General features: G+C 41.9%; 1 pseudogene; it reads left to right on the top strand.

Annotated features, from left to right (window-relative positions):
• Positions 1-319: 319 nt before the first annotated feature.
• LOC135535274 (coiled-coil domain-containing protein 146-like) lies at positions 320-14,691 on the top strand (annotated as a pseudogene).
• Positions 14,692-25,803: the final 11,112 nt, after the last annotated feature.

The raw sequence follows: 25,803 nt of genomic DNA on the forward strand, positions 1-25,803 counted from the left end.
CGCTGAATAGCAACTGAATTGCGTTTAGGGATGTGGAGCTCTGTTTTTGTTCCTTTGTAGTTGAAACAAACACAGATGTTCTGTAGCGGTGGCACGGTGATAAACACTAGAGAGAGGTGGGGGGGGGGGGTAAACAACAGACTTGTTTACAACCACTGGAACCATCTAATCTGTGTGGTAGAGCTTTTATTTGACATGTGCAAGGAGAGCTAATCGCTCTGTGGTCAGATGGAGAGACATGGATGGCTTCCCAGATGCTGATTCTGGTCCAAGGCTTTCGGCAGATGATTATTGAAGGAAGGATTTTGTTCTCTTGTAGCTGTTCTCTACTGGGAAGATCAGCGGGACCAAAGCAGCGAAGCTCAAAGCCAGTTTCAGCCTGCTCCATGACACCTTGAAAAGGTAAGTGATCTCATCTCTCCCTGTCCATAGACGCTCCTTACACGTTCACATGGATAACACAAGTCACTCTGTATGAGGACTGGACTGGATGAGGACTGGACTGGATGAGGACTGGACTGGACCTGAGCCATATTATTGACCCATCAGTACCTGTTTAAAATGACCCATCAGTACCTGTTTAAAATGACCCATCAGTACCTGTTTAAAATGACCCATCAGTACCTGTTTAACATGACCCATCAGTACCTGTTTAAAATGACCCATCAGTACCTGTTTAAAATGACCCACCAGTACCTGTTTAACATGACCCATCAGTACCTGTTTAAAATGACCCATCAGTACCTGTTTAACATGACCCATCAGTACCTGTTTAACATGACCCATCAGTACCTGTTTAAAATGACCCATCAGTACCTGTTTAAAATGACCCATCAGTACCTGTTTAACATGACCCATCAGTACCTGTTTAAAATGACCCACCAGTACCTGTTTAAAATGACCCACCAGTACCTGTTTAAAATGACCCATCAGTACCTGTTTTAAATGACCCATCAGTACCTGTTTTAACATGACCCATCAGTACCTGTTTAAAATGACCCATCAGTACCTGTTTAAAATGACCCATCAGTACCTGTTTAAAATGACCCACCAGTACCTGTTTAACATGACCCACCAGTACCTGTTTAACATGACCCACCAGTACCTGTTTAACATGACCCATCAGTACCTGTTTAAAATGACCCATCAGTACCTGTTTAAAATGACCCATCAGTACCTGTTTAACATGACCCATCAGTACCTGTTTAACATGACCCATCAGTACCTGTTTAGACATGACCCATCAGTACCTGTTTAAAATGACCCATCAGTACCTGTTTAACATGACCCATCAGTACCTGTTTAAAATGACCCATCAGTACCATGTTTAAAATGACCCATCAGTACCTGTTTAAAATGACCCATCAGTACCTGTTTAAAATGACCCATCAGTACCTGTTTAAAATGACCCATCAGTACCTGTTTAACATGACCCATCAGTACCTGTTTAACATGACCCATCAGTACCTGTTTAAAATGACCCATCAGTACCTGTTTAAAATGACCCATCAGTACCTGTTTAACATGACCCATCAGTACCTGTTTAACATGACCCATCAGTACCTGTTTAAAATGACCCATCAGTACCTGTTTAAAATGACCCATCAGTACCTGTTTAAAATGACCCATCAGTACCTGTTTAAAATGACCCATCAGTACCTGTTTAACATGACCCATCAGTACCTGTTTAAAATGACCCATCAGTACCTGTTTAACAATGACCCATCAGTACCTGTTTAACATGACCCATCAGTACCTGTTTAAATGACCCATCAGTACCTGTTTAAAATGACCCATCAGTACCTGTTTAAAATGACCCATCAGTACCTGTTTAAAATGACCCATCAGTACCTGTTTAAAATGACCCATCAGTACCTGTTTAAAATGACCCATCAGTACCTGTTTAAAATGACCCATCAGTACCTGTTTAAAATGACCCATCAGTACCTGTTTAACATGACCCATCAGTACCTGTTTAAACATGACCCATCAGTACCTGTTTAAAATGACCCATCAGTACCTGTTTAAAATGACCCATCAGTACCTGTTTAACATGACCCATCAGTACCTGTTTAAAATGACCCATCAGTACCTGTTTAAATGACCCACAAAATGACCCATCAGTACCTGTTTAACATGACCCATCAGTACCTGTTTAACATGACCCATCAGTACCTGTTTAACATGACCCATCAGTACCTGTTTAAAATGACCCATCAGTACCTGTTTAAAATGACCCATCAGTACCTGTTTAAAATGACCCATCAGTACCTGTTTAAAATGACCCATCAGTACCTGTTTAACATGACCCATCAGTACCTGTTTAAAATGACCCACCAGTACCTGTTTAACATGACCCATCAGTACCTGTTTAAAATGACCCATCAGTACCTGTTTAACATGACCCATCAGTACCTGTTTAAAATGACCCATCAGTACCTGTTTAAAATGACCCACCAGTACCTGTTTAACATGACCCATCAGTACCTGTTTAAACATGACCCATCAGTACCTGTTTAACATGACCCATCAGTACCTGTTTAAAATGACCCATCAGTACCTGTTTAACATGACCCATCAGTACCTGTTTAACATGACCCATCAGTACCTGTTTAACATGACCCATCAGTACCTGTTTAACATGACCCATCAGTACCTGTTTAACATGACCCATCAGTACCTGTTTAACATGACCCATCAGTACCTGTTTAAAATGACCCATCAGTACCTGTTTAACATGACCCATCAGTACCTGTTTAACATGACCCACCAGTACCTGTTTAACATGACCCATCAGTACCTGTTTAACATGACCCATCAGTACCTGTTTAACATGACCCATCAGTACCTGTTTAACATGACCCATCAGTACCTGTTTAACATGACCCATCAGTACCTGTTTAACATGACCCATCAGTACCTGTTTAAAATGACCCATCAGTACCTGTTTAAAATGACCCATCAGTACCTGTTTAACATGACCCATCAGTACCTGTTTAACATGACCCATCAGTACCTGTTTAACATGACCCATCAGTACCTGTTTAACATGACCCATCAGTACCTGTTTAACATGACCCATCAGTACCTGTTTAACATGACCCATCAGTACCTGTTTAAAATGACCCATCAGTACCTGTTTAACATGACCCATCAGTACCTGTTTAACATGACCCATCAGTACCTGTTTAAAATGACCCATCAGTACCTGTTTAACATGACCCATCAGTACCTGTTTAACATGACCCATCAGTACCTGTTTAAACATGACCCATCAGTACCTGTTTAACATGACCCATCAGTACCTGTTTAACATGACCCATCAGTACCTGTTTAACATGACCCATCAGTACCTGTTTAAACATGACCCATCAGTACCTGTTTAACATGACCCATCAGTACCTGTTTAAAATGACCCATCAGTACCTGTTTAAAATGACCCATCAGTACCTGTTTAACATGACCCATCAGTACCTGTTTAACATGACCCATCAGTACCTGTTTAACATGACCCATCAGTACCTGTTTAACATGACCCACCAGTACCTCGTTTAACATGACCCATCAGTACCTGTTGTAACAATGACCCATCAGTACCTGTTTAACATGACCCATCAGTACCTGTTTAACATGACCCATCAGTACCTGTTTAACATGACCCACCAGTACCTGTTTAACATGACCCATCAGTACCTGTTTAACATGACCCATCAGTACCTGTTTAACATGACCCATCAGTACCTGTTTAACAATGACCCATCAGTACCTGTTTAACATGACCCATCAGTACCTGTTTAACATGACCCATCAGTACCTGTTTAACATGACCCATCAGTACCTGTTTAACATGGCCCATCAGTACCTGTTCAACATGACCATCAGTACCTCGTTTAACATGACCCATCAGTACCTGTTTAACATGACCCATCAGTACCTGTTTAAAATGACCCATCAGTACCTGTTTAACATGACCCATCAGTACCTGTTTAACATGACCCATCAGTACCTGTTTAACATGACCCACCAGTACCTGTTTAACATGACCCACCAGTACCTGTTTAACATGACCCACCAGTACCTGTTTAAAATGACCCATCAGTACCTGTTTAACATGACCCATCAGTACCTGTTTAACATGACACATCAGTACCTGTTTAACATGACCCATCAGTACCTGTTTAACATGACCCATCAGTACCTGTTTAACATGACCCACCAGTACCTGTTTAAAATGACCCACCAGTACCTGTTTAACATGACCCATCAGTACCTGTTTAACATGACCCATCAGTACCTGTTTAACATGACCCATCAGTACCTGTTTAACATGACCCATCAGTACCTGTTTAACATGACCCATCAGTACCTGTTTAACATGACCCATCAGTACCTGTTTAACATGACCCATCAGTACCTGTTTAAAATGACCCATCAGTACCTGTTTAAAATGACCCATCAGTACCTGTTTAAAATGACCCATCAGTACCTGTTTAACATGACCCATCAGTACCTGTTTAACATGACCCATCAGTACCTGTTTAACATGACCCATCAGTACCTGTTTAACATGACCCATCAGTACCTGTTTAACATGACCCATCAGTACCTGTTTAACATGACCCATCAGTACCTGTTTAACATGACCCATCAGTACCTGTTTAACATGACCCATCAGTACCTGTTTAACATGACCCATCAGTACCTGTTTAACATGACCCACCAGTATAAAAAACATTATGAACATGATATTTTTTCCATGACAGACTGACCAGGTGAATCCAGGTGAATGATATGATCCCATATTGATGTTACCTGTTAAATCCTCTTCAGTCAGTGTAGATGGAGGGGAGGAGACAGGTTAAAGATATGATCCCTTATTGATGTTACCTGTTAAATCCACTTCAGTCAGTGTAGATGAAGGGGAGGAGACAGGTTAAAGATATGATCCCTTATTGATGTTACCTGTTAAATCCTCTTCAGCCAGTGTAGATGAAGGGGAGGAGACAGGTTAAAGATATGATCCCTTATTGATGTTACCTGTTAAATCCACTTCAGTCAGTGTAGATGAAGGAGGGAGACAGGTTAAAGATATGATCCCTTATTGATGTTACCTGTTAAATCCTACTTCAGTCCAGTGTAGATGAAGGGGAGTGAGACCGGTTTAAGACATGATCCCTTATTGATGTTACCTGTTTAACATGCACCTCAGTCAGTGTAGATGGAGGGGAGGAGACCGGTTTAAGACATGATCCCTTATCGATGTTACCTGTTTAAAATGACCACTTCAGTACCTGTGTAGCATGACGGGGAGGAGTACCGGTTTAAGACATGATACCCTATTAGATGTTACCTGTTTAACATGACCACTTCAGTACCTGTTTAGCATGACGGGGAGGAGTACCGGTTTAAGACATGATCCCTTATCGATGTTACCTGTTTAACATGACCCACTTCAGTACCGTGTGTAGCATGGAGGGAGGAGACAGGTTAAAGATATGATCCCTTTTATTGATGTTACCTGTTAAATCCACTTGAAGCCAGTGTAGCTGAAGGGGAGAGACAGGTTAAAGATATGATACCTTATTGATGTTACCGGTTAAATCCACTTCAGTCAGTGTGAGATGGAGGGGAGGAGACAGGTTAAAGATATGATCCTTTATTGATGTCAGTTGTTAAATCCTCTTCAGTCAGGAGTGGAGGGGAGGAGACAGGTTAAAGATATGATCCCTTATTGATGTTACCCTCTGAACTCCCCCCATCCCGGATCCGGGATCGTGACTAAAGCCTCAGGCTCATTAGCATAACGCAACGTTAACGATTTCTGAAAATCGCAAATAAAAATTAAAATAATGCGTCTGCTCTCAAGCTTAGCCTTTTCTTAACAACACTGTCATCTCAGATTTTCAAAATATGCTTTGAACCATAGAAATTGGACTAATTTGTGTAAGAGTATGCAAAGCTAGCATAGCATTTTGAGTAGCATTTAGCATGCAACATTTTCACAAAAACCAGATAACCAAATAAATAAAATCATTTACCTTTGAAGAGCTTCTGATGTTTTCAATGAGGAGACTCTCAGTTACATACCAAATGCGCAGTTTTTCCTGAAAGCGTCAGTGTAGGAGAAATCGTTCCGCTTTCTACATTGCATCTGGCTACCGAAACGAACCGAAAATTCAGTCACCTACAACGTAAAACTTTTTCCGGATTAACTACATAATATCGACTGAAACATGGCAAACGTTGTTTGGAATCAATCCTCAAGGTGTTTTTTCACATATCTCTTCATTGATATGCAGTTTGTGGAAGCTTGCTTTCCTCTCTGTATCCCATGGAAAAATACTGGCAGCTGACTTTGCGCACCAATTTCGGCGCAGGACACCGGGCGGACACCTGGTAAATGTGGTCTCTTATGGTCAATCTTCCAATGATCTGCCTACAAATACGTCACAATGCTGCAGACACCTTGGGGAAACGACAGAAAGGGCAGACTCATTCCTCTCGCATTCACAGCCATATAAGGAGACAATGGAAAACAGAGCCTCAAAATCCTGCTCATTTCCTGGATGCCGTCTCATCTTGGTTTTGCCTGAAGCTCACGTTCTAGGGCACGCACAGAAAATATCTTGGTAGTTCTGGACACGTCAGAGTGTTTTCTTCGAAAGCTATCAATTATATGCATAGTCGAGCATCTTTTTGTGACAAAATATTGCGCTTAAAACGGGCACGTTTTTTTATCCAATAATGAAATAGCGCCCCCATAGATGTAAGAGGTTAAATCCACTTCAGTCAGTGTAGATGAAGGGGAGGAGACCGGTTAAAGATATGATCCCTTATTGATGTTACCTGTTAAATCCACTTCAGTCAGTGTAGATGGAGGGGAGGAGACCGGTTAAATAAGGAGTATTAAGCCTTGAGACAGTTGAGACATGGATTGTGTCTGTGTGCCATTCAGAGGGTGAATGGGCAAGACAAAATAAGTGCCTTTGAACAGGGTCTGGTAGTAGGTACCAGGAGGACCGGTTTGTGTTAAGAACTGCAACACTGCTGGGTTTTTCAACAGTTTCCTGTGTGTATCAAGAATGGTCCACCACACAAAGGACATCCAGCCAATTTGACACAACTGTGGGAAGCATTGGAGCCAACATGGGCCAGCCTCCCTGTGGAACTCTTTAGACACCTTGTAGAGTCCACGCCCTGGGGAATTGAGGCTGTTCTGAGGGCACAAGAGGGTGCAACTCAATATTGGGAAGGTGTTCTTATTGTTTTGTAGACTCAGTGCATAACTACCCTGGTCCCTACCAGCATCTGTGTCTGTGTGCCACTAGGACCTGTGTGATTCCCCTCCTACCTGAGGGTGATGAGCTGAGCCAACTGACCACATGTCTGCCCTGTCATATGACCCATAAGTACCTGTGTCTGTCTGTGACTCTCATCTCCCCACCCCAGCTCTCTTTAGCAGTCAGAGCATCTGTCTGTGACTCCCATCTCCCCACCCCAGCTCTCAGCAGTCAGAGATCTGTCTGTGACTCCCATCTCCCCACCCCAGCTCTCAGCAGTCAGAGATCTGTCTGTGACTCCCATCTCCCCACCCCAGCTCTCAGCAGTCAGAGATCCGGCTGCTGCAGGAGGCCAAGCGGTTCAGAGCAGAGCTGGAGCGCCAGCAGAGAGATCTGGAGATGGCTGAGCAGTTCCCTGAGGGGCCGGACACAGAGGTCAGCCGCATGCGACAGCAGCTCCTCAAGTCCCACAACGACCTGCGGCAGGCAGAGGAGAGGGACTACCAGATGAACTACCAGCTAGAGTGGTGAGGACACACACACTGACTAGAGCCTAGCGGAGAGAGAGAGAGAGATTGTCTGTCTGTGTGTGTGTGTCTATCTGTCTGTCTGTGTGTGTGTGTCTGTGTGTCTATCTGTCTGTCTGTGTGTGTGTGTCTGTGTGTCTATCTGTCTGTGTGTCTATCTGTCTGTGTGTCTGTCTGTCTGTGTGTCTGTCTGTGTGTCTATCTCTCTGTGTGTCTATCTGTCTGTGTGTCTGTCTGTGTGTGTGTGTCTGTGTGTCTATCTGTCTGTCTGTGTGTGTGTGTCTATCTGTCAGTCTGTGTGTCTATCTCTCTGTGTGTCTATCTGTCTGTGTGTCTGTCTGTGTGTGTGTCTGTGTGTCTATCTGTCTATCTGTGTGTCTATCTCTCTGTGTGTCTATCTGTCTGTGTGTCTGTCTTTGTGTATGTCTGTCTCTGTCTGAGGTTAAGGGTATGCCCAGCTCTTGAGCCATTTTAGTCCAGTCAGTCCTGGAAGTGGTATGTGCGGCATGTAGCCTAGGGGTAAGAGCGTTGGGCCAGTAACTGAAAGGTCGCTAGTTCGAATCCCTTAGCGACAAAGTGAACAATCTGCCATTGTGCCCTTGACAAGGCCCTTAACCCTAATTGCTCCAAGGTTGCTGTTGATAATGGCTGACCCTGGCTGTGACCCCAGTCTCTGAGGGTGTCTCAGGGGGATATGCAATAAACATATTTCTATTTCACACACGCGTATAATGAAACAGGACAAATATAACCCACCAAATGATTCATTATTAGGTGTGCCTCTGGCTCTAGCCAGCTGTGTCACTAGTCTTCTCCACTTGTTCTCAACAACACTCCTGTCCTTGTGTCCGAAAGGTCAAACACGCCTCCGAAACACGGAAAAGAACGCCGCTGTCCTCTCTCTGCACAACACACACAGTTAGAAAGGCCACGGAGAGGCCATTGGAACATTGCTTAGCAACTGATGAAACAAGCTTGTGTAAAAAACAAAGAAAGAGGACATGAAAGGAAAGGTCTCTTTTCATCAGTCATTTAATCAGCAAGGACTAGAATATGGTTATGGCTGTCCCAAATGGCACTTATTCTCTATATAATGCACTACATTAGACCAGGGACCATAGGGCTCTGGTCAAAAGTAGTGCACTACATAGAGATTAGGTACCATTTTGAGACGCACACTATGATTCACCAGGGATGGGGCCTAGAACACATTGTTCCTGAAGATATGACCTTCCTATCTGTGGGTAAATGATATTCACTGAAGATTGACCTTCCTATCTGTGGGTAAAGATATGACCTTCTTATCTGTGGGTAAATGATATTCACATTGTTCCTAAAGATATGACCTTCCTATCTGTGGGTAAATGATATTCACATTGTTCCTGAAGATATGACCTTCCTATCTGTGGGTAAATGATATTCACATTGTTCCTGAAGATTGTTCCCTGAAGATATGACCTTCCATATCTGTGGGTAAATGATATTCACATTGTTCCTGAAGATATGACCTTCCTATCTGTGGGTAAATGATATTCACATTGTTCCTGAAGATATGACCTTCCTATCTGTGGGTAAATGATATTCACATTGTTCCTGAAGATATGACCTTCCTATCTGTGGGTAAATGATATTCACATTGTTCCTGAAGATATGACCTTCATATCTGTGGGTAAATGATATTCACATTGTTCCTGAAGATATGACCTTCCTATCTGTGGGTAAATGATATTCACATTGTTCCTGAAGATATGACCTTCCTATCTGTGGGTAAATGATATTCACATTGTTCCTGAAGATATGACCTTCATATCTGTGGGTAAATGTTATTCACATTGTTCCTGAAGATATGACCTTCCTATCTGTGGGTAAATGATATTCACATTGTTCCTGAAGATATGACCTTCCTATCTGTGGGTAAATGATATTCACATTGTTCCTAAAGATATGACCTTCCTATCTGTGGGTAAATGATATTCACATTGTTCTTGAAGATATGACCTTCGTATCTGTGGGTAAATGATATTCACATTGTTCTTGAAGATATGACCTTCGTATCTGTGGGTAAATGTTGTTTCTCTTGTTAAGATGAGTAGACCTACAGCAGTAATTGAAATATGAGGCTAAATGAAAACCATTGCTTACATTGCATTCTGACTAGATGTTGTAATGAACTCGGCTGTCTCTTGTTGTATATTATCTTGTGGATGCGTATAGCTCTGACAGTCTCTGTTTGGCAGCCTCCACTCTTCCTCTGGTGAACTACCCTCCACACGACAGACAGATGCTCACTGGGAAGATATGTCTTCAGATGTGCAATGTTAAGCCCTTGATCACAAGCCAGACAGAAATTCAACTGTCAGTCATTTTAGCTTCAATGCAGTATTTTACAGATGACCAGGAAGCAACACAAGTGCTGTGAAAGTAGCCTGCAGGGCTGTCTATCCACCCAGCAATTTCTCACTGAGGATATTTTATAAGTGTCAGGAATTTAATATCTACCGCTGGACTTAAATATCTGAACCCTGTCAACAGTTGAACTCAGTTGAACCTTCTACATAGTAGCAACCACTGACTAATCACGGTTTCACTCAGATGAAACTCTCTAGAATTTGACCAACACTTTTCTGAAAGCAATACATATTTTCAGTATGGCTACATGGCTATATTTCCCTGCCTGTTTTTATCAACTGAGTTACAGTAGAACCCTGGTCGTCTGTCCTCCACCACTGTGTTAGGGGAGTTGAGCTAAGGCCGAGGAAAGGTTACTTGAGCATATTGCACAGCCACTTGTTTCTAAGCTTGTCGTCAACGTTGGTCACTTTTACATCTTCTCTGTATTTCTGAGAATTTATGTTCAAGGTCCTTCCTCTTGTTCCTTCCTCTAAATCAGGGGTGTCGACATCGTTCCACGGAGGTCCTAGTGTCTGTGGGTTTTAGGTTTTTCTTTTCAATTAAGACCTAGACAACCAGGTAAGGGGAGTTCCTTGGTAATTAGTGAAGAGTGAAAGCCTGCAGACACTCGGCCCTCCATGGAAGGAGTCTGACACATGCTGTAAATGATGCCGTGTCTGTTTACAGTCTCACAGAAGAGAAGCTTTGCCTGGAGAAAGAGTATGAGTCTCAACCCAAACCAGTTGTAAGTATCTCAGTGCAACAGTCACAGATTTCTCTCCCGTTGGTAGTCATTCACACGATCTGTCCCATCATACACCTGGCACCACAGCATGACATTCCTTCGTGTCACCTACAGCAGTAAATCCCTCATGTAGAAGCAGAGAAATGACACACACAGTGAGAGGACAGAGAAACAGACAGTGTCTTTGCTGGGAGGCATCCTTGTCCAAATGCTTGATTGATGAGGCTGGCTTCTTTGCGGTTCAGTCTCCTCGTTGTCACCGGGTTGTGGTACCATACATGGTTCTGTGTCGACCACTAAGAGAGGCCCGATCAATGATCTAATGATATTTTACATTACTCCTTTAATGAACTTGTTATTACAGTTGGTTTGGTTACAGTTAAATAGTAGTTACCTTTTAACACCCAGTACAGCTACACTATAATCACATGGATGTATAATCAGACTCCCAGGAAAGTCACGGCCAGCTATTACCTTTGATATCCCCTTCAAATAGCTGGCACAGTACCGTGTGTGTCTCCATGATTTGCACTTGCATTAATGTGTATTTGTGTCAATGTTGATGTATTTTGTATGTCCCATAAGCCATTGCCCCTGGTGTGTCCTCAGGAGCTGGAGAAGCGTGCGAAGGCCCTGAAGGACAGCAGTGAGGAGCTGAGGAAGGAGGTGTCTCAGAGGAGACAGGAGATACACAGCCTGCTGGAGGACATGGAGGCCAGAAACAAACTGATGACCAGGGAGCAGAGAGAACTGGACCACAAGAAGGACAGCATAGTAAACAAACCAGGTGACAGGTTGGAGAGGGCAGAGGGGAAGGCAGAGGGAAGGGCAGAGGGAAGGCAGAGGGAAGGCAGAGGGAAGGCAGAGTGGGAGGACAGAGGGAGGGGAGCAGAGGGAGGGCAGAGGGTGGGCAGAGGGTGGGCAGAGGGAGGGGGGCAGAGGGAGGGGGCAGAGGGAAGGCAGAGGGAGGGCAGAGGGAGGGCAGAGGGAAGGCAGAGGGAGGGGCAGAGGGAGGGGGCAGAGGGAGGGGGCAGAGGGAGGGGGGCAGAGGGGAGGCAGAGGGTGGTAGGGTCAGTCTTGTGTTTAAAACAACATAGAACATTGAAGTAGAAGAGCTCATTAGTCTTCCTATAATGTCCTTCTCTACGGTGTGTTGTCTTGTGTCACCAGGCTGAGTTGGCCCAGCTTCTGTCTGTGCCTGGCCAGTTGGGAAGGGAGATTGAGAGGATCAACAGGAAAAAGATGTACGTAAGATGTGGCTGGCTATGAATTCATGTATTGGTGATGTGCTGTACATAACCTTCATAACTAACTCTGTAGCTACTGAAGCAGGAAGTAAGGCCATGTTCATGAGTCATGGAAGGGAGGCTCCCAACATAAATCTTGAACCAGTCCACAGTTTTGGGCACCTACCAAGAGTTAAACGGCTTACCCTACAGACCAATGTCTCTGTCAAAACTGTCTGGAATGACATCTTTGCAGGCTGTTTTGCTACGCTGGGTTAAGCCTACAGTCTACCAGCCTGGTGTCATGTATGTCTTCCTCTGTGGTGGCCAGGGAGGTTGAGAAAATGAGCGGCCTAGACGAGCAGCTGTCTGAGGTGGCGGCTCTGCAGAAGATGACGGAGGCCCGCTGTCGCTCCCTGGAGGAGGAGAAGAGGGAGGTGAGGAGGCAGGTGGAGGGGCGCAGGGCACACCTGGAGGCTGCCGAGAGGGAACACAGCATGCTGCAGAAAGAGCAGGAGATGACCAAGGAGAAGGGAGGTCATTATGATGGGACAGAGGTACAGGACTGGCGGCAGACAATGTCCATGTATCTGGAGCAGCATCTGTATGCAGCGATAGTACAAACAGTTGAAGTCGGAAGCTTACATGCACCTTCGCCAGATACATTTAAACTCCGTTTTTCACAATTCCTGACATTTAATCATAGTAAAAAATTCCCTGTCTTAGGTCAGTTAGGATCAACACTTTATTTTAAGAATGTGAAATATCAGAATAATTGAATAATTATTATTATTATTTATTTCAGATTTGATTTCTTTCATCACATTCCCAGTGGGTCAGAAGTTTACATACACTCAATTAGTATTTGGTTGCATTGCCCTTAAATTATATAACTTGGGTCAAACGTTTCGGTAGCCTTCCACAAGCTTCACACAATAATTTGGGTGAATTTTGGCCCATTCCTCCCTGACAGAGCTGGTGTAACTGAGTCAAGGTGGCCTCCTTGCTCGCACACGCTTTTTCAGTTCTGCCCACACATTTTCTATAGGATTGAGGTCAGATCAGAGTCCAGACAGGCTCGAGGTCAGGCAGGCGGGTACAGAGTCCAGAACAGACAAGGGTCAAAACCGGGAGGGCTAGAAAAAGGAGAATGCAAAAAGCAGGAGAATGGGAAAAACGCTGGTTGACTCGGAAACATACAAGATGAACTGGCACAAAGAGACAGGAAACACAGGGATAGATACTCTGGCACAGAGAGACAGGAAACACAGGGATAGATACTCTGGCACAGAGAGACAGGAAACACAGGGATAAATACACTGGCACAGAGAGACAGGAAAACAGGGATAAATACACTGGCACAGAGAGACAGGAAACACAGGGATAAATACACTGGCTCAGAGAGACAGGAAAACAGGGATAAATACACTGGCTCAGAGAGACAGGAAACACAGGGATAAATACACTGGCTAAGAGACGCCTGAGGAAACACAAGGACAGGTGAAACAGATCTGGCGTGACAGAGAAAAACAAGTTTTAAACAACAGGTATGATAAATACACTTCAAGACAGGAAACACAGGGATACATACACTGGCTCAGATTTTATTGACGTGAGGTAAACCCAGGATATTGATACATCTTGGCTCAGAGGAGACAGAATAAACACAATACATAAAAACACAAAATGCTGGGAAAATAACAGAACAGACAGAGCTTGATGTGTCCTGAAAGAGTCAGAACATTTTCTAAATCCCCCACATTTTGACAAGGTTTTCAATCAGATGTGGATGCATTAGGTGACAGTGGATGTGGTTCAGAAAAACAAGTTTTAATGACTCCAACCTAGGGTGTTTTAACTTGGCCGACTTCAACTGTACATAACACTGTTGATAGATGGGAACCATATCACTGCCTTGTCTTACTGGTTCATATTAGGCCGGCAGATATAAGGGGACAGTGCTGTGGGAAATCCCTGGATAATGGGGTTTTGATGAGTTCCCACCATCTTGCTCTATTTCTCTCTCTGTGTATTTCCCAACAGAATAATAACAATGCATAAAAACACAAAATGTTCTGTGTCCTCATGCACAGAACAGACTTTGCTTGATGTGTCAGAAAGAGTCAGAACATTTGCTAATTATCCCTGTGTCCCACATTCATTTTGACTGTATGTTTCTCAATCATCTGTGATGTCCCTCTGGATGCATTAGGTCTGTAATATGTCCCCATTAGTCCAGATGCTGTCTCTCAGAACCACAACTGCTGTGTATGTCCCCCACTGGGACCTGTGTGCAGGGCCTGTTTCTCCCTCTCTGGCCTCTATTTGCACAAGGACGGACACAATACAGGCCATTGCATCATGGAAAGGAAGACCGTGCATGAGAGTCTGGCACAAAGCAGCGTGAGAGAGACCGTCAGCTCAGAGAGCTTGGAGCTGCTATCAAATGGTTCCAGGACGCGCTGGTCCAGACTCAGCTACTGCATGAGGGGACCAAGTGCTGTGTTCACAGGGAACAATGATAATGGCCCACAGTGTTCTGGTCCACACAGTCCTGCACGACAAGACCAAGTCTACAGTTTTCACAGTTCACACACTAACACCAAACAGGCCCACAGTGTTCTGGTCCACACTCAGCTCCTGCATGACAAGACCTCTCAGTTAGTTCACAGTTCTCACACTAACACCAAACAGGCCCACAGTGTTCTGGTCCACACTCAGCTCCTGCATGACAAGACCAAGTCTACAGTTAGTTATGTTCACACACTAACACCAAACAGGCCCACAGTGTTCTGGTCCACACTCAGCTACTGCATGACAAGACCAAGTCTACAGTTAGTTCCCACAGTTCACACACTAACACCAAACAGGCCCACAGTGTTCTGTCCACACAGCTCCTGCATGACAAGACCAAGTCTACGGTTAGTTCACACCACACACTAACACCAAACAGGCCCACAGTGTTCTGTCTCAGCTACTGCATGACTCTCTACAGTTAGTTCACAGTTCACACACTAACACCAAACAGGCCCACAGTGTTCTGGTCCACACTCAGCTCCTGCATGACAAGACCAAGTCTACAGTTAGTTCACAGTTCACAGCCTGGCACAAACAGGCCCACAGCACTTGTTCAGGGACCGTCCTGCATGACAAGACCAAGTCTGAAGAAGTTCACACACTAACACCAAACATGGCCCACAGTGTTCTGGTCCACACTCAGCTACTGCATGACAAGACCAAGTCTACAGTTAGTTCACAGTTCACACACTAACACCAAACAGGCCCACAGTGTTCTGGTTCACACTCAGCTCCTGCATGACAAGACCAAGTCTACAGTTAGTTCACAGTTCACACTAACACCAAACAGGCCCACAGTGTCCTGGTCCACACTCAGCTACTGCATGACAAGACCAAGTCTACAGTTAGTTCACAGTTCACACACCAACACCAAACAGGCCCACAGTGTTCTGGTTCACACTCAGCTCCTGCATGACAAGACCAAGTCTACAGTTAGTTCACACACACTAACACCAAACAGGCCCACAGTGTTCTGGTCCACACTCAGCTACTGCATGACAAGACCAAGTCTACAGTTAGTTCACAGTTCACACACTAACACCAAACAGGCCCACGGTGTTCTGGTCCACACTCAGCTCCTGCATGACAAGACCAAGTCTACAGTTAGTTCACAGTTCACACACTAACACCAAACAGGCCCACAGTGTTCTGGTCCACACTCAGCTCCTGCATGACAAGACCAAGTCTACAGAGTTAGTTCACAGTTCACACACTAACACCAAACAGGCCCACAGTGTTCTGGTCCACACTCAGCTACTGCATGACAAGACCAAGTCTACAGTTAGTTCACAGTTCACACACTAACACCAAACAGGCCCACAGTGTTCTGGTCCACACACAGCTACTGCATGACAAGACCAAGTCTACAGTTAGTTCACAGTTCACACACTAACACCAAACAGGCCCACAGTGTTCTGGTCCACACAGCTCCTGCACGACCTCCACTTTCAATATGTATGGACTATGTAACGGTATCTCTTTCTCACTTTAAAAGCTGTTATTTTATAGATTTGAATTGGTTGGCATGTCATCCCCTCATTCGCCTCTTCCTTGATGATGTGTCCAGAGATCAAAGTGGCAATGACACACGTCACTCACAGGATTATACATGTCCACATGGGACATGAGTGACAGACAGAGAGGGAAACTGGAAAAGCATCAGCAGATTTTACACCATAAAACATGACAGGCGTTGGTGTAGTGACGCATGTGGAACTTCCCCTATTAATGAAGGAAACCTTACACAATATAATGTTCTCCCGGTTTTTATGAACTCAATCCAATGATTTATCTGTCATTATTTATTTCCTCAGGTGAATTCTGATCTGATTGAGCTTCGCCGTCTGCCACAGTTGTATAAAACACAATGCAACGGAGGGAAGGGGCCCCCAATGGAACCCTGTTCCTGACAATGGGGCACTACTGTAAAAGTCGGGCACACTCTTAGGAAAAAAAGGGTTCCAAAAGTGTTCTTCGGTGTCCATAGAAGAACCCTTTATAGTTCCAGGTAGAAAGAACCTTTTGGGTTCCATGTAGAACCCTCTGTGGAAAGGGTTCTACGTGTAACCCAAAAGGGTTCTATCTGGAACCAAATAGGATTCTTCAAAGTGTTCTTCATGGGGACAGAGTCAAGAACCCTTTTATGTTCTAGATAGTACTCTTAGAAAAAAAGGTGCTATGTTAGGGAATAGTGTACCATTTGGAAGGCAGCCATGGAAATAGTGGTAATAATGGTAATAACAGCCGCTCTGTAATAACTGCTTTGTTGCTGTGATCTAAAAAGGACAATACATTCTTGTTCTTCTACAGTATTTGTGCTCAAACAGAGACAGGTCATATCTGTTTAGAGACTTTAATACTAGGAGAGGTTTTTGTTATAGAGACAGGTCATATCTGTTTAGAGACTTTAATACTAGGAGAGGTTGTTGTTATAGAGACAGGTCATATCTGTTTAGAGACTGTAATACTAGGAGAGGTTGTTGTTATAGAGACAGGTCATATCTGTTTAGAGACTTTAATACTAGGAGAGGTTGTTGTTATAGAGACAGGTCATATCTGTTTAGAGACATTAATACTAGGAGAGGTTGTTGTTATAGAGACAGGTCATATCTGTTTAGAGACATTAATACTAGGAGAGGTTGTTATAGAGACAGGTCATATCTGTTTAGAGACTGTAATACTAGGAGAGGTTGTTGTTATAGAGACAGGTCATATCTGTTTAGAGACTGTAATACTAGGAGAGGTTGTTGTTATAGAGACAGGTCATATCTGTTTAGAGACTTTAATACTAGGAGAGGTTGTTGTTATAGAGACAGGTCATATCTGTTTAGAGACTGTAATACTAGGAGAGGTTGTTATAGAGACAGGTCATATCTGTTTAGAGACTGTAATACTAGGAGAGGTTGTTGTTATAGAGACAGGTCATATCTGTTTAGAGACTGTAATACTAGGAGAGGTTGTTGTTATAGAGACAGGTCATATCTGTTTAGAGACTGTAATACTAGGAGGTTGTTGTTATAGAGACAGGTCATATCTGTTTAGAGACTTTAATACTAGGAGAGGTTGTTGTTATAGAGACAGGTCATATCTGTTTAGAGACATTAATACTAGGAGAGGTTTTGTTATAGAGACAGGTCATATCTGTTTAGAGACATTAAATAGGTTGTTGTTATAGAGACAGGTCATATCTGTTTAGAGATAATACTAGGGAGAGGTTGTTGTTATAGAGACAGGTCATATCTGTTTAGAGACTGTAATACTAGGGAGGTTGTTGTTATAGAGACAGGTCATATCTGTTTAGAGATACTAGGAGAGGTTGTTGTTATAGAGACAGGTCATATCTGTTTAGAGACTGTAATACTAGGAGAGGTTGTTGTTATAGAGACAGGTCATATCTGTTTAGAGACTTTAATACTAGGAGAGGTTGTTGTTATAGAGACAGGTCATATCTGTTTAGAGACATTAATACTAGGAGAGGTTGTTGTTATAGAACAGAGAGGTTGTTGTTGTTATAGAGGTCATATCTGTTTAGAGACTTTAATACTAGGAGAGGTTTTTGTTATAGAGACAGGTCATATCTGTTTAGACAGACTTTAATACTAGGAGAGGTTGTTGTTATAGAGACAGGTCATATCTGTTTAGAGACTTTAATACTAGGAGAGGTTGTTGTTATAGAGACAGGTCATATCTGTTTAGAGACTTTAATACTAGGAGAGGTTGTTGTTATAGAGACAGGTCATATCTGTTTAGAGACTAATACTAGGAGAGGTTGTTATAGAGACAGGGAGAGGTTTTTGTTATAGAGACAGGTCATATCTGTTTAGAGACATTAATATAGAGGACAGGTCATATCTGTTTAGAGACTGTAATACTAGGAGAGGTTGTTGTTACAGAGACAGGTCATATCTGTTTGACATTAATACTAGAGAGGTTGCTGTAGAGACAGGTCATATCTGTTTAGAGTAGGAGAGAGGTTGTTTAATATATCTGTTTAGAGAGAGGTTGTTGTTATAGAGACAGGTCATATCTGTTTAGAGACTTTAATACTAGGAGAGGTTGTTGTTATAGAGACAGGTCATATCTGTTTAGAGACTTTAATACTAGGAGAGGTTGTTGTTATAGAGACAGGTCATATCTGTTTAGGAGACATTAATACTAGGAGAGGTTGTTATAGAGACAGGTTTTAGAGACTGTAATACTAGGAGAGGTTGTTGTTATAGAGACAGGTCATATCTGTTTAGAGACTGTAATACTAGGAGAGGTTGTTGTTATAGAGACAGGTCATATTTGTTTAGAGACTTTAATACTAGGAGTTGTTGTTATAGAGACAGGTCATATCTGTTTAGAGACTGTAATACTAGGAGAGGTTGTTGTTATAGAGACAGGTCATATCTGTTTAGAGACTTTAATACTAGGAGAGGTTGTTGTTATAGAGACAGGTCATATCTGTTTAGAGACTGTAATACTAGAGACAGTCATATCTGTTTAGAGGTAGGAGAGGTTGTTATAGAGACAGGTCATATCTGTTTAGAGACTGTAATACTAGGAGAGGTTGTTGTTATAGAGACAGGTCATATCTGTTTAGAGACTTTAATACTAGGAGAGGTTGTTGTTATAGAGACAGGTCATATCTGTTTAGGAGAGACTGTAATACTAGGAGAGGTTGTTATAGAGACAGGTCATATCTGTTTGTAATACTAGGAGAGGTTGTTGATATAGAGACAGGTCATATCTGTTTAGGAGACTTTAAGGAGAGGTTGTTAGAGACAGGTCATATCTGTTTTAGAGACATTAATACTAGGAGAGGTTGTTGTTATAGACAGGTCATATCAGGTCTAGGAGGTTGTTGTTATATCTGTTTAGAGACTGTAATACTAGGAGAGGTTGTTGTTATAGAGACAGGTCATATCTGTTTAGAGACTTTAATACTAGAGAGGTTGTTGTTATAGAGACAGGTCATATCTGTTTAGAGACATTAATACTAGGAGAGGTTGGAGACAGGTCATATCTGTTTAGAGACTGTGGGCTAGGAGAGGTTGTTGTTATAGAGACAGGTCATATCTGTTTAGAGACATTAATACTAGGAGAGGTTGTTGTTGTTACAGAGGGATGTCAAACCCAAAAGTGACAGGATTCTGAAGACAAGACAGGAGATACAGTTAGAAGTGGACAAGCTGAAGAGAAACTTGATTCATCAGGTAAAAAGCATATGTTTGAATTTGTGTGTTTGTGTGTGTTTTTGATTTGTTGATTCATCTTGTGTAGTTTTGTAACATGTGTGTGTGTGTGTGCGTGTGTGTATATGTTTGTGTTGTGCGTGTTTGTGTGTGTTTTTGATTTGTGTAAGGCATAAACGTGTGTGTGTGTGTGCATGTGTAGTGTGTTTTGATTCACATATGCATTAATGTGTGTGTGTGTGCATGTGTGTATGCGTGTGTGCGTGTGTGTGTGCGTGTGTGTGTGCGTGTGTGTGTGTGTGTGTGTGTGTGCGTGCTTGTGTGGTGTAGTGTGTTTTGATTTGTATATGCATTAATGTGTGTGTGCGTGTGTGCGTGCGTGTGTGTGTGCATAGCATTAATGTGTGCGTGTGTATGCAGTAGCTGAGGTGGAGCGTGTGTGTGCGTGCTTGTGTAGTGTATTTTGATTAGCGTATTGGCCCAATGTGTGTGTGTGTGTGTGTGTGCGTGTGTGTGTGTGTGCGTGTGTGTGTGCATAGGCAACCAGTAGCTGATAGAACAGCTGATAGAACAGTGTGTGGAACAGGAGCAGGAGCTGATGAGACAGTCTCACAGACACAGAGGAGCTCCACACCCTCAGCTGTCTGACTCAGATCAAAGCTGATGAGAGAGAGCAGAAGTCCAGGGACCGCCACAGGGCTGAGGTAAACACACCATATCAGATCACTATAGAACATCTCACCATCAATGTTCCCTCCCATTTTTGGGGGCAAATTTCAGGTCTGCTGAGCGCGAACTTGAACGTTGTTAAAATCCTGTGCAACTTCCAGCACGTGTTTACTGTGAACACTGAGGCTCTACCCTCTTTAAGTTACAGTTTTAACAGTGGTCAGGTAGGCTACTGTAGCTATTTGATCATACGTTCTGTAGGCCTACCAGAGTGGCCTACCATCAAAAACATGGAGTAAATGTATCCCATAACATTTTAACATGGAAATATCTGTTCTATCGTTCAGCCTACAGTAGCAGACAATGGGTGGTGTTCAGTGTAGGTCTACATTCCATGAGACGTTTGAATAAAACATGCAGGGCTTGACATGAACCTGTTTGACTGACAATGTTGTTGTGTTGTTTGATGCAAGACTCCACTTTACACAATAAAATGCATTATTATTCCCATACCATTATTACAGAGAATCAGGCAAATTATTGAAGCCTGTCTCAAAATACAACACTGCCCCTTTAAGATAAAACAAAATCTCTTTCCCTGACTGGCTTTTAAAAGATGTCTGGAAATGTACACTTTTTGTGGTCTTGTAGAAAGCAATCACTCCCCTATTGACGACTACAAATGATCTTGAACTGGGCTAATAACTCACTAACTAGAAAATAATATGAACAAAATGTGCACATGTGCTACATACAGCTCTCGCTTTGATCTCAAAACAAACACATCTACTCACGACCACTCATGTTGTAAACACAGTCCAGTTCAAAGTGAATGGCACAGATCCATATATAGCAATGTCCATTTGCATATAGACCTGAGATAACACACAACATGAGATAACACACAACATAAAATAACAAACAACATAAAATAACAAACAACCTGAGATAACACACAACATGAGATAACACACAACATAAAATAACAAACAACCTGAGATAACATACAACATGAGATAACACACAACCTGAGATAACACACAACCTGAGATAACACACAACATGAGATAACACACAACATAAAATAACAAACAACCTGAGATAACACACAACCTGAGATAACACACAACCTGAGATAACACACAACATGAAATAATAAACAACCTGAGATAACATACAACATGAGATAACACACAACCTGAGATAACACACAACCTGAGATAACATACAACCTGAGATAACACACAACCTGAGATAACACACAACCTGAGATAACACACAACCTGAGATAACACACAACCTGAGATAACACACAACCTGAGATAACACACAACCTGAGATAACACACAACCTGAGATAACACACAACCTGAGATAACATACAACCTGAGATAACACACAACCTGAGATAACACACAACATGAAATAATAAACAACCTGAGATAACATACAACCTGAGATAACACAGAACATGAGATAACACACAACCTGAGATAACACACAACATAAAATAACAAACAACCTGAGATAACACACAACATGAGATAACACACAACATGAAATAATAAACAACCTGAGATAACATACAACATGAGATAACACAGAACATGAGATAACACACAACATGAAATAACAAACAACCTGAGATAACACACAACCTGAGATAACACACCACCTTAGATAACACACAACCTGAGATAACATACAACATGAGATAACACACAACCTGAGATAACACACAACATGAAATAACACACAACCTGAGATAACATACAACATGAGATAACACACAACCTGAGATAACACACAACATGAAATAACACACAACCTGAGATAACATACAACCTGAGATAACATACAACCTGAGATAACTCACAACCTGAGATAACATACAACATGAGATAACACACAACCTGAGATAACACACAACATGAAATAACACACAACCTGAGATAACATACAACCTGAGATAACACACAACCTGAGATAACACACAACATAAAATAACAAACAACCTGAGATAACATACAACATGAGATAACACACAACCTGAGATAACACACAACCTGAGATAACACACAACATGAGATAACACACAACATAAAATAACAAACAACCTGAGATAACACACAACATGAGATAACACACAACATAAAATAACAAACAACCTGAGATAACACACAACCTGAGATAACACACAACATGAAATAATAAACAACCTGAGATAACATACAACATGAGATAACACACAACCTGAGATAACATACAACCTGAGATAACACACAACCTGAGATAACATACAACATGAGATAACACACAACATAAAATAACAAACAACCTGAGATAACACACAACCTGAGATAACACACAACATGAGATAACACACAACATAAAATAACAAACAACCTGAGATAACACACAACCTGAGATAACATACAACATGAGATAACACACAACATGAAATAATAAACAACCTGAGATAACATACAACCTGAGATAACACACAACCTGAGATAACACACAACATGAAATAATAAACAACCTGAGATAACATACAACATGAGATAACACAGAACATGAGATAACACACAACATGAAATAACAAACAACCTGAGATAACACACAACCTGAGATAACACACCACCTTAGATAACACACAACCTGAGATAACATACAACATGAGATAACACACAACCTGAGATAACACACAACATGAAATAACACACAACCTGAGATAACATACAACCTGAGATAACACACAACCTGAGATAACACACAACCTGAGATAACACACAACCTGAGATAACACACAACATGAAATAATAAACAACCTGAGATAACATACAACCTGAGATAACACAGAACATGAGATAACACACAACCTGAGATAACATACAACATAAAATAACAAACAACCTGAGATAACACACAACATGAAATAATAAACAACCTGAGATAACATACAACCTGAGATAACACAGAACATGAGATAACACACAACATGAAATAACAAACAACCTGAGATAACACACAACCTGAGATAACACACCACCTTAGATAACACACAACCTGAGATAACATACAACATGAGATAACACACAACCTGAGATAACACACAACATGAAATAACACACAACCTGAGATAACATACAACCTGAGATAACACACAACCTGAGATAACACACAACCTGAGATAACACACAACCTGAGATAACATACAACATGAGATAACACACAACCTGAGATAACATACAACCTGAGATAACACACAACCTGAGATAACATACAACATGAGATAACACACAACATGAAATAATAAACAACCTGAGATAACATACAACCTGAGATAACACACAACATGAAATAATAAACAACCTGAGATAACATACAACCTGAGATAACACAGAACATGAGATAACACACAACCTGAGATAACATACAACATAAAATAACAAACAACCTGAGATAACACACAACATAAAATAACAAACAACCTGAGATAACACACAACATGAGATAACACACAACCTGAGATAACACACAACATGAAATAATAAACAACCTGAGATAACATACAACATGAGATAACACAGAACATGAGATAACATACAACCTGAGATAACATACAACATGAGATAACACACAACATGAAATAACAAACAACCTGAGATAACACACAACCTGAGATAACACACCACCTTAGATAACACACAACCTGAGATAACACACAACATGAAATAACACACAACATGAAATAACAAACAACCTGAGATAACATACAACATGAGATAACACACAACCTGAGATAACACACAACATGAAATAACAAACAACCTGAGATAACACACAACCTGAGATAACACACCACCTTAGATAACACACAACCTGAGATAACATACAACATGAGATAACACACAACCTGAGATAACACACAACATGAAATAACAAACAACCTGAGATAACACACAACCTGAGATAACACACCACCTTAGATAACACACAACCTGAGATAACATACAACATGAGATAACATACAACATGAGATAACACACAACATGAGATAACATACAACATGAGATAACACACAACATGAAATAACAAACAACCTGAGATAACACACAACCTGAGATAACACACCACCTTAGATAACACACAACCTGAGATAACATACAACATGAGATAACATACAACATGAGATAACACACAACATGAGATAACATACAACATGAGATAACACACAACATGAGATAACACACAACATGAGATAACACACAACATGAGATAACACACAACATGAGATAACATACAACATGAGATAACATACAACATGAGATAAAACAAAACCTGAGATAACATACAACATGAGATAACACACAACCTGAGATAACACACAACATGAGATAAAACACAACCTGAGATAACATACAACATGAGATAACACACAACATGAGATAACACACAACATGAAATAACATACAACATGAGATAACACACAACATGAGATAAAACACAACCTGAGATAACATACAACCTGAGATAACATACAACATGAGATAACACACAACATGAGATAACACACAACCTGAGATAACACACAGTCTGAGTTAAGTAACACACACATTGTGAGGTAATATGTCCACAGGTAATCCAAATAACTTGAGAAGCAGCGACATGCCTGAGGTAACAGGCCTGAGGTAACAGGCCTGAGGTAACAGGCCTGAGGTAACAGGCCTGAGGTAACAGGCCTGAGGTAACAGCCCTGAGGTAACAGACCTGAGGTAACAGGCCTGAGGTAACAGGCCTGAGGTAACAGGCCTGAGGTAACAGGCCTGAGGTAACAGCCCTGAGGTAACAGCCCTGAGGTAACAGACCTGAGGTAACAGGCCTTTGCTGCAATCCTTTACTACAGCTACAGTAATCACTTACAGTGTAGCTTCAGCATGACTCCGGTAATGGTTTCCATAGTGACATGTTGATGTTCTCAACAAAACAACAAAACACACGAGCTAAGACTAACTTTCTTGCACTTTGGGGAAAGTTGACTCGTCAGCTTTTACTAAGAAGATAAGAAAGATCATGTATTATTTTAATGTATCAACAGCAAAGATACCATCGCATCAAGCAAGAGCTGAGAGGCAAGAGTCTGGTGATCCATGAACTCAAGAAGCAGAACCAGGAGGTCCAGTCCAGGTAGCTCTCACTGCTGAATGAA

This window comes from Oncorhynchus masou, unplaced genomic scaffold (assembly GCF_036934945.1).
Source record: "Oncorhynchus masou masou isolate Uvic2021 unplaced genomic scaffold, UVic_Omas_1.1 unplaced_scaffold_4691, whole genome shotgun sequence".
Taxonomy (NCBI): domain Eukaryota; kingdom Metazoa; phylum Chordata; class Actinopteri; order Salmoniformes; family Salmonidae; genus Oncorhynchus; species Oncorhynchus masou.